The sequence below is a fragment of the Cygnus olor genome, chromosome 18 (assembly GCF_009769625.2).
Source record: "Cygnus olor isolate bCygOlo1 chromosome 18, bCygOlo1.pri.v2, whole genome shotgun sequence".
NCBI lineage: Eukaryota > Metazoa > Chordata > Aves > Anseriformes > Anatidae > Cygnus > Cygnus olor.
The window spans coordinates 3,203,430-3,218,957 of record NC_049186.1 but is presented as its reverse complement, the minus strand read 5'-3'; the positions used below and the strand labels follow the sequence as shown (position 1 = coordinate 3,218,957).

The following is a 15,528-nucleotide window of genomic DNA, read 5'->3' as shown; positions in this document are numbered from 1 at the left end:
GCGTTAGCTCCAGTCGCTCGTTTTCCACTGCAGGGCTCATGCACAGGCTTCCGCGCTGGTGGCTTGCCTGGATGTAGCCTGTGCGGTTGGGCAGCCCCAAATCTTGGTTTGTAGGGCGCCGCTTCTGGGGGCAGCCCGCTGTGCCCCAGGGGCTCGTGTGGGAGCAGCGCTGTTGGGAGAGACCTTTGGAAGACCTTTAAGGATGTGGGAGGGCCCATGAGCGCCCACCAAGGGACTCCTCGTGTCACAATGGGGGCTGTCACAAACAAGACCTCGCCCTGCAGTGGGGAGTGGGGAGCAGGAGGCGGCAGGGAGCTGCGAGCAGCTCTTTCAGCTGGACGCCTCTGAGGGCAGTGGTGCTGCCTTTGGGTTTCCTCCGTGTGTTTGGAGGCCTCTGGGCGAGACCGGAGGCTAGCGAGGGGTAAGGCCGCAGGCGGAGGGAGGCTGGGCTCTGTCTGCCTGCTGCACGGCTCCGTAAATCAGGGCGGGCTGTGCTGCTGTCGGGATTCCTGCGCCGTCTGGAAATTCTCTGTGTGTCCATCAGCACCTGCACCGTCGGGGAGGCTGAACCTGGGGCTCCAAGCGGAGAGGTAAACATTTCGGACCCCAAACCAGGATGACAATAACCAGAGCAGAAACCTTTCCATCCCGTTGCAGGTCAAACCTGGTTTAGGCATTTCAACCCAGAATTTCTCTCCAGGGTTAATCGGAGAGAGCGAGCTGCCTGCTCGTGGCCCTTCACTTAGCCCCATAAAACCCTGCTCACGCACTCTGTCTCTGTCCACCCCCTCCTTCACATTCACATTCGAGACCCTGGTGGAGAACACCTTGAAAAGGTAGACAAATTAGCCTTGTAAAAGCCAGACTAAATTGACAGTGTGTTTATTGCAGTGCTCTGATGTTAACCCCTGCTGAGCTGTGCCGGGACAAGCTTCGTGCTCCAGCGATGCGTTGTAGTAGCAGTGGAATAGGTGGCACTGGTTTGTGCTGGGCACTGTGCTGGGGAGCCCTGCTGGTCCCTGGGGGTGGACGAGCTAAACCAGTGCCTGGACGGCTGGTGTCAGCCTTCCTGCTGGGTGAACACGAGGGGCTGGAGGTCTGGGCAGGGCCTCGTGTGGGCTGTTTGGGTACCACATCCCTGCTGAGACCAGTACGGGTTCGGGGAAGGAAGAAAAGTGAAGCAGCTGAAAATCAACTCCTTGTGCTTTGTTCGTCTGAAGCCCTGAGTAATTTGTGAATTCTGTTTCGGTATCTTTCTGTTAAAGCAGACCTTTTCCCATAGAAACTACTCACAGGTTCTTGATCAGCTGAGGTAGGCACAACGCCTTCCCTTGTCAGATAGCCCCACTTCGGCTTAAACCTGATGCTGGGAAAGGAGGAAGGAGGCTTCTCCCCTGCTTCTCAGCAGCACAGAGAGAGGAGAGAGACGTCCAGGGAGCGCTGAGCCTGGCGCTGGGCAGGTTTGTCCTTCAAGTTCCCGTTTGGTTCGTGGTGGGTGAGCCGAAGGAGCTGCAGACCGAACGGGGCCCTGGAGGAGTTTAGCTCTTCTGCATTCAGCTAAGCCGAATGAGATAACCACGTCTCGTGTCACTCACGTTTTAGTGGAGGAAAAAGTGTTTTCCCCTTTCAGGAGCCCTAGAAGAGTTGGGGCGGTGTCTGCCCTGTGCAAGGTGCAAACACATCGGTGTTAGCAAGTCCCAGCCACTGCCTGCCCCTCCTTGTCTGGGAGCCAGGACTGCTTAAAACTGCTAAGGGCTGGCTCACAGCATTCATTCTTTACCACGACAGATTGAGCATCACCAACTGCTGGTGACCAAAACACCATGAATCAAGGCCTCAGCTCAAGAGGCAGCTTGGAAGAAAAAGTTAAAAAAATATTAACGCTGAACTTTTTGTTCTGCTTTTGTTAGCCTTACAGTTCTTGTTTTCAAGCCTTCCTCTGCAACCACAACATTTAGAAGAGCATTTAAAAAAAAATCAGAGCTGAGATACTCTTAAAATCACGTTTCCAGACGATGGGGACTTCAGAGTAAAGCTGTAGATATAATCCTGAGATTTGGCAGTGCTCTTTGTATCATATTAAGTGATGGTCTACAGCACTCGTTAATTACTGCAGGCTGAAAAACAATTCTGCCTCCCGACAGAGGTCTTCTGCTCATTCTCAGCATAGAAGTTTTTCCAGTTCTTGTGGGTCAGAGGGAAATATCACTTTCCAAAGGGCGTAGGTACAAAATTATGCAGTGAGGTAACCTTCTGAGTTGGGATTTAACAGTGTTTTTTATACTTCAACAGAATGAACCAGCATCAATTTTATTCAAAGAGAGAAATTTGAGCATATTGGACTGAAATGATCTCCCTTCAAAGCTATTTCTGAATAATCGTGCAGGTAATTTTGTATTTCTAAGCTCCCGTGTCTAATCCAAAGCCTCTTGAAGGCCAGCAGAGGAGGGTGGGCTGCTGCTTGGAAGCAGACGGCAGGGGCAGTGATCTGGGCTTTACGGATGGACACATCCAGGATCAACCTGCCCTTCCCCTGCCAAAGCTGGGCTTTGTGCAGGCGCCCGGGATGTGTGGTATTCCCTGGCAGTTCTCAGCATGCAGCAAGGTAAAGCTGGGCTCTGCTCCTTCCCCAGCCAGCTCCCAGCCAAAGCCCTGAGTGTTTTACGAGCATCCTCCACCTGCTCCTGGGCCTGGCTCCACAGTGCCAAGGATCTGCACTTGCCATCCTTCGTAGCCGAGCGTCGATCCCTGCCCGTAGGTGTTGCCTTCTGCTTTTAGACAGCATGTGAGGGAGTAGCAAGCTCAAAGAAAGGCAAGAAGCCTTTTGGTCCCAGGGCTGATGCACTGGGAGAGCATCGGGGGCCACCTCTTCTCCCCTGGGTCATCCCTGGAGCTTTTAACACTGCAGAAGCAGCAGCAGCAGCTCACTGCGGTGCTGGGGGTGCAGTGTGGGGCGAGCCCCTTTCAAAAAGCTGCAGAAAAAAGGCTGCTTTTCTTGAATGGGGCTGGGACGAGAGCTGGGGACCTGTCCCCGTTCATCGTTCCTGCCCTTATGCCCCCGGCAGCGGGCGGGTTCAGGGCTTTGTCTCTGAGCACTGAGCTCCAGCAAGCTGCCGCACAAACACAAACATCAAAGCGCTGGCATGTGTGTTTTCTGAAGCAGCTTTCTAGGTTTTACTGGGCTATAAAATACAGCGACGAGGATATAAAAACAAAGCTGTGATGGACTTAGCAGAGAGCCAAAGCAAGCGGGGAGAGAAATGATGAAAATGAGAAAAAGGGTTATGAGCAAGGAATGATGTATCAGCTCCGTGTCAGGAGGAACAGATTTTGGAATAACTGTGAAGAGCATAAAACTGGTTTAGTCGTTAAGGGAAAAAAAAAAAAAAAAAGAAAAAAAGGAAAGGAGAAAAAAGCCTGATAAAAATGAATAAAGGAGGGAACTTCAAAGCATAAATTTCCTGACTGCATGACACTGATGTTTTGAACAGTTGTTCTGTGTGAGATAGCAGCAGTGATTTTAATGAACTTTAAAGAGCAGTATAAATAGGAACAAACAATGAAAGGCGATCGCATTAGCACACAGCTAGGCAGTGAGATAATTGCCTGAACAGGATTTAAAAGGCAGTTTATTATTTTTTATTTATGTGTATAAACCTATTTTTCTATTTGAGCTTAAGAAAATAGAATGAAATAAACTCGAGCATCTCAATTTGGATTTTCAAGGGAACCAAATTCAGGCTTTATTTCCGTGAAGTACTTGAGCTGCTGAGCCAAAGGGCAGCGAAATGGGTGCAGCAGAGAAAGGGGAAGTCTTTTGTCAGCCTATAAGGGGGTGGGTGGGAAGAAGAATTTATTTGAGTTTGATGCACAAGCTCTCTCTGATGTTTCAAATGGATTTCACAGTGCAGATGCATAGGGACTCAGAGGATCAGAACCATCAGAAATGGGAAAGAACAGGGCACCTTGTAGCTGCACTGGGTCAACTTATTCTCACCGTGGGCTACAGCGGTTTTTCTTATGCTTTGGATTTTCAGATTAGAGCGTTTGTTTGTACTCGGTCCTGCTTCTTGCTTTTCTGTGTGCTGCAGCACAGGGCTGGATGCCCCGCTGCAGCTGGCAGCAGGTGTGCAGCAGTGCCTTCAAGGGGCCACGCTTGCTCTGCTGAGGAACCCCTATACGTAGGTGCTGGAAGACGTTTGTGGGGTCAGATAGTGAGCCCCAGAATACCAATTTCTGGTTCCTGGCCCAACTGGCATCTTTTTTGGTCCCTTCAAAATCTGCTGCGATTAACGGGACGATCTGCAAATGCAGCAAAATCACTTATAATGCTTGCAGGAACCCTGTTGTGATAACGTGGCTGTAGGAGACACGAGAGCCAGATAATACCATCAATGCCTCCTTTCCTTGCTTGATACACTCACCTGTAAGATATTCAGCTGTGCCATGGACTGGATTCACTTTCAGGCCACACATGTCTAGTTGAACCTCTCTCACCTGTTCTGTGCTTGGCGGACAAAGCCACTGCTGTGGTCTGTGGAGCTGGGCAAAGGGAGCCAGCCCTGCATGTCTGCAATGTGGAAAGCCTCCTGACATGTATAATAAGAGGGTTGTCTTGTTAGAGAAATTTGTGGTCCTTCAAGAACTGCTAAGGAAGTTAATTAAAATTTCTAATCTCTAATTGGGTACATGACTTGCAAGCCAATGTCCCGTGTACCAGAGGGGCAGAGTAATACAAATTCAGATTGCAATCACTGCTTTCTAATTCCCATCCTCACTTCCCCCATGAAGACTTCAACATTTTGACCCACCTCAGGCATTAATGAGCTCATCAGCTCTCCCCGAGGCCCATCATCAGCCCGCTGCGTATGAACCAGATTGTGTCAGAATGGGGAAGGAGCTCATACGGCGCGGCCACCACTCGCAGCACCGCATGTCGCCCTGCAGTGCAGCCAGCCTGTCCTTCACGTGCCACCTCTCCCTGGGAGAGGTACTTGCCATGCAGGGTGTTGCTGGGCTGACCTGACCCCCTGTGATCCTTAGATTATTTGCCAAAGCACCACAGCTGAAGGAGGAATTGTCTCACTGATACGGGCAGAGCCCAGCCTGGCCCCATCAGCTCTCCCCACCACCCCCATTGGCGCTCTTATCATCAGATTAAAGAGCAACATGGGTTCAGATCCCCCCACCAAACCCAGCCTTCGATGGCAAGGTGATTAATCCTCAGTTGACTCCCTCCTTGTTTTAAATTAAAATTCTGGAGCAGTCCGCGTGCTTTTTCTCTGTTCTGGCTCACCGCAATGGGACTGGCCCAGGATGGACATTTCTGAGCTGCGCAGGTGGCCACGGATTAGCGCAATTACAACGATCAGTGCTGACATTAAGGGGTCTGGGTTAGGAAAAGAGGGAATGGGGGAAGAAAAAAGCAGGAGCAGGGTAGAGGGAGAAAGGAAAAATCCTTCAGTACGTTCCCTTGCAGCCAGAAGCAGCTTGCCTTTCGCAGTCCATTAGCTCCTTTGCCTGTCTTGTTTCCAGAGCCCATCGACTCCGAGACAACAAGGAGCCCTCTAAAGTGCACACAGGGTTGGAGAAACGAGCCGGCTTAACGCAGAAGGGAGGGAGGCCCTCCAGTTTTGCCAACTTATAGAAGGCAGCCTCAGTTGAGTGCTTGCTGGAGGTTGCCGAGGGTTCAGGGAATGCAAAAGCTCCGGCGGCGCAGTTTGCAGAGCTTTAACGGGCCGGGCTGTGCGTTTTGGCTGGCTGCACGGCGCTTTTCTGAGCCAGGCGCTCCGACTTCTTTAGTGCCAGACTCCTGATCCAGTCAATGGGGCTGACTTTTGGGAAGTGTCTGGCCTTGCCTGGCTTCAAGCTGTTGATCCCCCTCCGAATGTTTCAGGAGGGTCGCAGAGGATGGGGACATTGCGGATCCCTTCTGTGGAGCTGAGCCCGGGCGCGCTTTTGTCTGTGGAGCCTGGCAGCTTCCCACCGCTGGTCCTCCTTGTTCCAGCCCATGTTGCACCTTGGTGCTTGTGGCCTGGGTTTTCTCATTCATGCCAGCAGCGAGGATCAGTTTGATACGGGTTTATTCACAAGGACTGAACACCTTTCCTCCATGTGCCTGCCCGGTGGTGCTCAGCCTTTGCTCTTACCTGATCTCGCTGCCATTCAGTGTAGGACTATTCGGAGCTCCCTAGCACTTCCCTCTCCTGTGGTAGCAGGCACAAAGGTCTTTTTACGCTGAGCTGAAGGGCAGCGAGCTGAAACCAAGTGGTTTGTACCAGGAGTACCAGTCCACCCTCAGGCAGCTGCGCTGCCCTGCTCTGCTCCCGGCTGGGGAAGGGCCAGCTCCGCGCACTGAGGTTTCTGCGAGCGGAGGTATTTCTGAGCCTCTGCAAACTCAGACTTCACAAAAGCTTGTAAATTTGCCCACATTTTCTCAAGGACGACCACAGAGACACCCCCAATAAAATGCCTGCTCCGAAGTGTGAAAGGCAGCGAGGAATTTTTAAGGGAAAAGTTGCTCAAACAGTTTCACTTAGCTGGAGAATGTTATTTTTGTTTCTGTCTTCATCTCAGAAAGGGGTAGGTCATTTGAGATATAAATTAAAAAAAAAATGTCGCTGGAGGCAGGTTATTCACCTGTAAAATCCCATCTCAAATCGTTAAAGTTTGGCAAAGTTGTGTAACCAAGTGAGAGCAAAAAGCATTCAGCAGCTTTAAAACTTGATAGTATACTGCAAATATTCACAGGCAATTACATCAAAATAACAAGTTTCAAAGATATTAAGAAAATTTATGATAAGACCAGGCCAGAACTTAAGTCGTTGCCTTGTAAACGTACACGATTGCCTTTCTTTTCATGGTCACCCACTAATTTTTTCAGATACCCCATCAGAATATTGTCAGGTATTCCGTGGTTAGACGTGACCAGCCTGGGTGAAGGATGTGCTATCAGATGTTTGTGCTGCTCCTAGAAACACTCCATCGTTCACTGACTGTAGTATCTTGGGACTCTTTATCAGAAATGTAATAAGCCAGGTATATGGTAAAATTCAAAACATATTTGGTTTGGGCCTCTGAGATCTGGAGCTCTGCTAGTCACTGCCAAAGCAAAGCTGTCCCAAAATTGACCTGAAGAAACTCTGCACATTCTGGTGAAGTCCTGGAGGTTCAGAAGATCAGAGGTGAGAAGTTTGCATTTGCTAAATGGTCTGTGCTTTCCTCCCTGCCCCCTCTTCCCTCTCCTCCTCCCCCCCGCCCCCCCCCCCCCCCCAAAAAAGCAAACCATGACATGAATACTGAACCTGATGAATTCTGAACGACTTCATTGTTTCTTGCTCTTTTTTTATTCCTTTCCACTCATTATGATCCTTTTTGTCCCATGAAGACTGGGTCTGTTCCACTTGTCAAAATAAAGCAGTTCTGTGTTATTCTGACAGCAAAAACATAATAATGAAGTGAACTGAAATCAGATTTTCTTCAGTGGATTACCAAGAGGCAAATTTAAAATGATATTACAAATAATACCTCGTAATTACAATGGGAATGATGAGCACCCTTAATCATGCCTCGCAGATATGTTTGTTAATAAGAAAGCAGTGTAGAGCAGTGTTGTGACATTTTTCTTATTATTTTTAACGTAGTCTTCGGTTTTCAGGCCAGATTTTAAGATGGAGCAAGTAGCCTTCATTGCCTCCAATACAAATAGGCTGCTTTACCCCGGCCAAGTCTCTGACTTTGTTTTGCTTTAAAAAAAGCTCTTTATCCCCCAGAAGTCTTGCAGTAGGGAAGGAGAAGCGGATCTGCAGAATCCTGGTTCATTTCAATTAAAACTCTGTGCATTAATCATATGTTTGACACACTAAATGTTTCCAATTAACATCCAGCTTAAAACCACATGTGCTCCAGCCCATGTTCAAACGATCGAGCTGCACAGGTAACCTCAGGAAAACCATTAACAGATGGCCGCACCAGAAATCAGGCGAGGTTTTTGTCTGCGTTAGGCAAAGCAGAAGCCCGAGTAGCAGCTGTGACTGAAGGCTGCCGTCAGGGCCATGTCCTGGTGCTCTGGGGACAGCCAAGTGCATCGCGACGGGCATGAGGGCCACCGCGGACCTCTCCCCTTGCCTGGGTGCTTGGCTGGAGGAGGGGTGCTCGTGGCCAACGCGGCTTGAACAGATGCAGCAGTGAGCCCTGAGTTTTCTGTGAGGATGGGAGGGATGTTACAGTAGCCAGCAATGGGATGAGTGACATCAGCAAGGGTGGGTTTGTGAATATTTTATTGGAAACTGCCAAAAGTTTCCCTCTCTTCGCTCTCTAAAATAGAGTTTGCTTGCAGTCAGGCTCGTAGCTTTGCTGGGCATCGCCGCCTCCAGTAGCAAAGTCTGCCTTGCATCCTTTTAATGCTTTTAGTGCTGTTCCTGGAACTGCAGTGTCTGGGGAAAAGCATTTGAAAATTGCACATCATTAGCATGCTGAAGAGGAGGTAATGTATGTAAAGCATTTGACCTCCCTCTGGCTCCTGTGGCTGGGACAAATTCTGATCTCATTTGCAGCAACGCAAATCCAGAGTATCTACATTAAGCACATTAAGTTTAGTGGAGTTACTCTGAATTTATACTACCGCACCTGGTAAATGGAAGATGTCACTAACAGCCTTTTTGTGACCCAAGGGAAGGAAGTAATGAAGGCAACCTGCAAATGCAAGGATGAAAACAGTTCCCGACAACAGGACTTTTGCAGGGGTGTGAAATTTATTGGGAGCTGCTGCGTGCTCAGCATTTTTTAAAACCAGCTCACGTTTTTTGGTGCTTAAGCATGGAATTAGGAGCCTTACTCTAGGCATCGAGTTTTTAAAACATGTCAAAGGCTACCTGGGGCCTACCTGGAGGAGAAGTGGATTATGGATTGACAGAGCGGTCTGAAAAAACTTGCGGTATGGGGAAGGTTGAATTCTTCATTTCTCATTTCCCCTCCTTTTTCCAAGAAGGAAGAGAAGAGGATAGAGAAGAGTTTAAAAAGAAAACCAGAAAAAGAGGAGGGAATGAAAACTAAAGCCAGTTTCACGCAAAATTAGTTGGAGGGATTAAATATCCCACAAAATAACAATTGCCACATTTTTTATTCTCTCCCTGGATGAGTAAAACACCCGTGAAACATCCACCATGCATTTCCGTTTGGCTAATCCCCCCCATACACACTCCAAATCCAATATCACCAACTATTCTTGGTGTTAAAGAGTCGTTTTACTTTTTCCAAATACATGGAAAATTCAAAACATCTGGGAACGAAGGATTTCTTTGTGTGCAAGTCCGAGTCCCAGCAAACTGGGGAGCCTGGCGGTGGACGCAGTGCAGAGAGACGATGAACGCAGCAGAGGAGCCCAGCGTGGTGCTGGAGGCGCCTCGGAGCCACTTGTTTCTTCCTCACTTTTCCATGGGAGAGGACAAACTGTGCTGTGCCAGCTTTCTCAGAAGAAACATACTCAGTCTGTTGCCTGCACGTGGTGGATGTTAATATGTAGATGATCGACTGTGAAAATAGTTCAGGTTCCAGCGTGGGCCCTTATCATTACGAGCGCTGCGGAGAAGGACCTGGGGGTCCTGGTGGACGACAGGTAGGCCATGAGCCAGCAGTGTGCCCTGGTGGCCAAGAAGGCCAATGGGGTCCTGGGGTGCATTAAAAGGAGTGTGGCCAGCAGGTCAAGGGAGGTGATCCTCCCCCTCTACTCTGCCCTGGCCAGGCCTCACCTGGAGTACTGTGTCTAGTTCTGGGCTCCCCGGTACAAAAATGATAGGGATCTCCTGGAAAGAGTCCAGTGGAGGGCCACAAAGATGATACGGGGCCTGGAGCATCTTCCCTGTAACGAAAGGCTGAGAGACCTGGGTCTGTTCAGCCTTGAGAAGAGAAGACTGAGAGGGGATCTTATTAATGTTTACAAATATCTTAAGTGTGGGAGACAGAGGGATGTGGCCAACCTGCTTTCAGTGGTTTGTGGGGACAGGACAAGGGGCAATGGCCACAAAATAGAGCCCAGGAAGTTCCACACTAACATGCAAAAGAACTTCTTCATGGTGAGGGTGACGGAGCACTGGGACAGGCTGCCCAGGGAGGTTGTGGGGTCTCCTTCTCTGGAGATATTCAAGGCCGGTCTGGGCGCCTACCTGGGCAGCCTGCTCTAGGGAACCTGCTTTGGCAGGGCGGTTGGACCCGATGATCTCTTGAGGTCCCTTCCAACCCCTACAATTCTGTGATTCTGTGATCATCCATGCAGAGAGGCAAGAAGAGACCTGTGGCTCCTGGGCAGGGTTTCTCCATCCCGCTGGATCCCAGCTGCCTCGTGCGGAGGACGAGGGAAGAGCTGCTGAGCAGGGTGGTGGTGCAGAGGCAGCTCCTCGCTCTTCATGGTGTCCCTCTGGCTTGGGCTCAGACGGCCGGACACGTGCAGACCCTTCACCACGTCCCTGGGCAGCCCTGCCTCTGCCAGGCGCACGTGGAGTGGCAAAAGAAACTGCCTTTTAATTTGTGATGGGAGGATGTGATTCCTCATCTCCTAGGGTGGATGCCTGAAGTAAGCAGATATCGGTCCTTAAAGTGCCCATTTTTCAATTTCATGGCTCTGTTTTCTTCCAGGTGGTGCCAGTGGCTCAGCTGCTGTGTGTTGGTTTTCTCCTCTGCTTGTTGTCCCGGGGGGTTTGGTGTCGGGGCAGGCTGACGCCTCCACTGCTCTCTGCATGCTGTCTCATTCCACAGGTGCATAGCACCCCACATTTGTTGTTACTAGACTTAATTTGAACAAAAATCCCACAGATTGGATCTTCCTCACAGGACCCAGTCATCAAATAGTTTTAACTCACAAAGCAGTCACCTTACTTGAGACTCTTAGAAAATCCATACTGTGCCTCACCACTCGGTAAGTTGGGAACATGCACTGGGATTTTCACGTGTTTTTCATTCTTTTTCCCGTGTATTTTTCATTCTTGCTCTCTCTGCAGGAGGAAGTCTGTAGCTGGTGAAAATCAGAGGTTACATTTATGAGAAAACTCTGCAGCTCAGCCTGCGTTTCCTTGTAGTGGCCGCAGGTAAGAAGGGTCCAGCTGAAAGCGATGCAGGTGTGGAGAGAGAAAAGGGGGGTGACTGAAAATAATTCCTGAGTGCAAATATAGAAATGGTTCACACTGGGCAGCACAATTCTGCGTCCCATGGGATGCCTTGCCATGGGCTGGTGGAGCACTCTTTGGCGTGCACAGTGATGGGAGAAGCTGACCTCATGAAGGAGGGAAATCACATTAATTTGCAATAATCAAGTGTATGAAAATTAGCAGGCATTTACTGTACAAGTGTTGTTATACTGAATTTCCTCTACAAGTGAACTCGACAAGCCTGAAAGACAGTATTACACAGAAGTGCTTCTGTTTGCTCCCTGCGCAGCTATTTGCAGCAGCTGCCAAAGACCTGCCAAGCTCTGGGCATGGCTAAATTTCTTCCACGTGCTGGTTTGTCAGGTCTCATACTGCGGGACATGTCAGGAACCAGCAGCTGCCCACTGGAGAAGGGGCTTGGTGGCTCCTGTGTGCCGTCAATGGGCATTTAATGTAATGCTCGGAGAAGTGAGGTGTGTCTAGGCTGGCCCTCCTGTGACCAGTCCTTTGTATTTTTTTACCAGGCTGATGTAATGCAACTCCCACTCCCTAATTGATTGAGACGATCACGTTTCCTTGCAAAGAAACAAAAGAAAACAGTCAGTAGTGCTGAATAAAGGACAATTTACCAACAGCCTTCTAATGTTTAGCTGTTCCATCCCAGGGGTCTGGAGCAGCTTTACAACACTGAGCCCATGGGCTCTTACAAGAGGTGAGAGGGCTCTTCATCAGAAGATAGAGCTGTCTGCTGCCCTGGGTGCATGGCTGAGGACCCGGCCAACTACCTGCCTGTGACAAACAGGGAACAACTCTGCAGGTTGGAGGCAGGTACAGGCCAGGCTGTACCCACAGGCTCTGTAATTTTAGGAACCGAATTTATCACCAGATGTTTTAATGCAAGCTGTATAAGGAAGAATGAAATCTGAGATCTTGGAACGGGTTGCCCAGGGAGGTGGTGGGGTCACCATCCCTGGGGTGTTCAAGGAAAGGTTGGACGTGGTGCTTGGGAACATGGTTTAGTGGGTGACATTGGTGGTAGGGGGATGGTTGGACCAAATGGTCTTGGAGGGCTTTTCCAACCTTTATGATTCTAGGATTCTGTGATTCTATGATTCTGTGATCTTGTTGCACTGCTGCCAGGAGGTCACAAGTTACTTCTGAGCTTCTGTGAAAGCCGCAGCCGCCAGGACTTGGTTTAAGCAGTTACGTGAAGGAAGTCATTCGCTCTTTCCTACCTGTGCCTGGCCCAAACTCACAAAAGAGGATGAAGAGGTGGGTGATTGTGACTTTTTATTAGCTCTCCCTTTTTGTACTCCTTGTGGATTAGCTTGGGTTAGACAAAGTGGCACGAGGGACCGAGCCTCTCCCTGTGTGCAGACGGCATTGTTAGGAGGGGCTCCAACGCTGACTAGCAGCAGACTGAAGAGGCTGAGCTTCTGCTGATACCCAATTAGCTGATTATCCCAAAGGGAATTGGAAATGAAGGTTATCTTTCAACTTGTGATGAGCTTCCAAATAAATATTCAACATGCATTTAATAAGACAGTTTTATGCATTATTTAAGTATCAATTGATGGGTAGGAGACGAAACACTACTCTAGTGATGCTGAGGTCTGAAAGGCAAGGGCAGAAATCTGGTGAATGAGTCATTAAAGGAGATTTGTATCACTCATTTTACTGGATTATTATTTATACAGTAATCATGAAGAGAATGTTAGCAAGAGTTCATTTCTGCCTGTTGGTTGTTTGGGGGATCTTTTGTTTTTGTTTTTGAAGCACGAGATAAGGAAGGATACAAAATGAATGAGAGCATTAGGGAAAAAAGGATGTCAAGGCAAGGTGGTCCAGCCTCCAGCTGGGGCAAGATTAGATCTCCTTAAAACACCCATTGGTCCATGGCACCAGGGAGTCACTTTGTCCCTTGGTGGGGTTTTGTACTTGCTTCAGAGAGAGTAACTATTTTGTGTCAGGAGCTAGATCTCTTTCCTTGAACTAAGAGGGTTTGTTCTCCTCTTGCTCTCGCTTCTGGCACATTTCAGGATGGACACTGCTGGGGGCAAGAACCCTCTCTGAGATGTGAGTTTGCTCATGAAGGATAGTTGAGCTCCATGTGCCCAGTGAGAATTTTTAATTCTGTAGAGACTCAAGGGAAGTCTTGACTGTTACCTCGTTCAAGCTCTTGATGGGTTGATCTTGCAAGGTTCAGAGCAATAATGTGCCTGGTTCATGCAAGAGGAGTCCGGTGTGTGCTGCCCCAAGGTTTGATCCCTCTGTTAGGGAGGATCCAGTGAGCAAAAAGTTGAGTGCAGTCACTGGAAACCTTCATAACAGTTCTTCATTTTCTCAGGGCTAGGACGGACTTGGATGGAGTTCAACGGAGATTCACGCCAGGGTCCGCCTGTAATACTGGACACCATGGGCACAGTGCTGGGCTGGCAGCTCCCTGCCTTCTTGTAACCTTCCCTGGGATCTAAGCTAGAAGCTGCTTTGATCTGTCCCACTGTAATCATTCTTGTATGGGCAGAGGTGTAAATGCCTCTAAAACATCCTGATCCCTATATACCAGCTTGTGCAACCCCCAAATCCCCAAATAGGGCGATTCAGAATCCAACCCCAAACCTGACAGCAGTGCCCATTTTTGACCCGTACTTTTCCCTTCCTAATATTTTCACTCCTCCAGGTTACCTGAAACCTCTGTCCCATTCCTGCCAGAAACACAGGACTGGGGCGATGCCATTGAATCTCCTTTGGTGTGATAACCGAGAGCAGAATGAGTCCTGGGAGACACCACTTGGTTAATTAAATAAACCGGCTACCTCTGAGCCAGGAGTGAAAACAAGAAAGAAAGGAGGAGAGTGGGTTTTTTCCCTGCCGCACCTCTGCTCTCCGGTGCTTTGGTCCTTCAGCTGCCCAGCGGAGCTGATCTCCTCCTGGCAGCTCGGGGTAGGCTCTGTTTTCCCTAACACCCAGTGGTATTCCAAATATTATTTTATGCATTTCTTTTATTTAAAGAAAAGGTGCTAAAATAAAAACAGTGCTAAAATAAAAACAGAGGGTCCGTCCTGATTTGTGGTACTTCCTTTTTCAGCTCTCTCTGTTAACAAATTTATTAATCTAGTTGGGATTATTTGTCTTTCCTCTTATAAAATGCCTTTCCTCCAAAAGGAAAAACTGCCAATGTATTATTAAAGGAAGGTCAAATCCCAGTGCCCTTTTCCCTGTTGATTCAGAGTTTGGAAGGAAAACTTAACTTTTTTTTTTTTTTTTTTAAAGGACGCTGTTGAGAAATAAGAACTGGAGTTCAATTTGCCTTTTGCTTTTAATTTTCCACTTTTCCTTCTCTCTTTCATTCAGTGGAACATGACCTGTTTTCTGTATATATGTGGTTTCCCAGCCTAGTTTCTCTAGTACTGAGTATTTGCACTTGCTTTACTTTTAAGAAAGATTGCATCTTCATTATAATTGAAAAAAATCACCTGTTTTATTAGAAATATAAACAATTGTTAAATGTTTTCACTGATTTTTATGGAGATTTGTTTTAAGTGCAGCCTTCATTTTGCATCTATTATTTTGATGCTCCCTTTAATTTAGTGCACATGGCTATGCTTCTTAATATCTTTGAAACATCTCAAGCGTATCAGAAAGGTAGATTTTTCAAAAGAGTTCAGCACTAGATCTCTGAATAATTGATTTTTTACTTTTGGTTGTTAAACTAAAAAATGTTTCGTTCTGATCGTGCTAAGAGGAAGATTATTTAGCAATATAAATAGAATACCCTAAATGTTTAGTTTGATTCATTTTTGCTTCAACTGCATACTCTAAAACCATTTAAAACCCTCTTTAAAAATTAAATGTTGATGATTTTTTGAAACAAATGTACTTAGGAAAGAGAACTAAACATTTCAAAACATCTTCAAAATGTTAAGTAGTAACATTATTTCTTTTCCCAGATAAACACGTTTTTTCTGCCTTAAAGAAGCCATGGCCTCACTCTTACCATACAGTAGCTGCTATGGGATGGCTCCATCCCTAGTTCCTGTAGGCTCCCTAAAAATCAGCAGAGAAAAAGGGACGCTTCCGCAAGGTGATTCAACCCTTCTGCCTTTCTCTAATAGCTATAGGGGTAGCACTCCTAAATTATGTTCTTTCATTTGTTTAAGGTCAGAGGGGACAAACCTGAGCCCGTGGATGTACTAGGTTAAGTGCCACATATATTGTGAAATGCTTCAACAGGCTCCCCTGCAAGTTTGGGTTGTAAAGACGTTGTGATATACTGCAGAGGCATTGCAAAATGGTGGGGTTCATAAGTGAAGGGCATTAACATCCTGAGCGATATGCAGATTAGTCTATATTAGCAACCACATTCATTTCGAAGAGGTTGATGAGC

General features: G+C 47.9%; 2 long non-coding RNA genes across 6 annotated transcripts in view; both read left to right on the top strand.

Moving 5' to 3' along the window:
- Window positions 1-408: 408 nt before the first annotated feature.
- Window positions 409-11,799, top strand: LOC121057041. The gene is made up of 5 exons (XR_005813608.1): window positions 409-590; window positions 2,293-2,386; window positions 7,023-7,184; window positions 10,995-11,081; window positions 11,666-11,799. It is a non-coding gene; the product is annotated as an uncharacterized LOC121057041 (long non-coding RNA).
- A 393-nt stretch (window positions 11,800-12,192) lies between these two features.
- LOC121056936 overlaps window positions 12,193-15,528 on the top strand; it is a 62,361-nt gene continuing 59,025 nt past the window's right edge. For all 5 annotated transcript variants that reach the window (XR_005813564.1, XR_005813562.1, XR_005813563.1 and 2 more), the window contains exons 1-3: window positions 12,193-12,413; window positions 13,822-14,084; window positions 15,092-15,225. This is a non-coding gene — a long non-coding RNA (uncharacterized LOC121056936). The remainder of the gene's footprint in view (window positions 12,414-13,821; window positions 14,085-15,091; window positions 15,226-15,528) is intronic.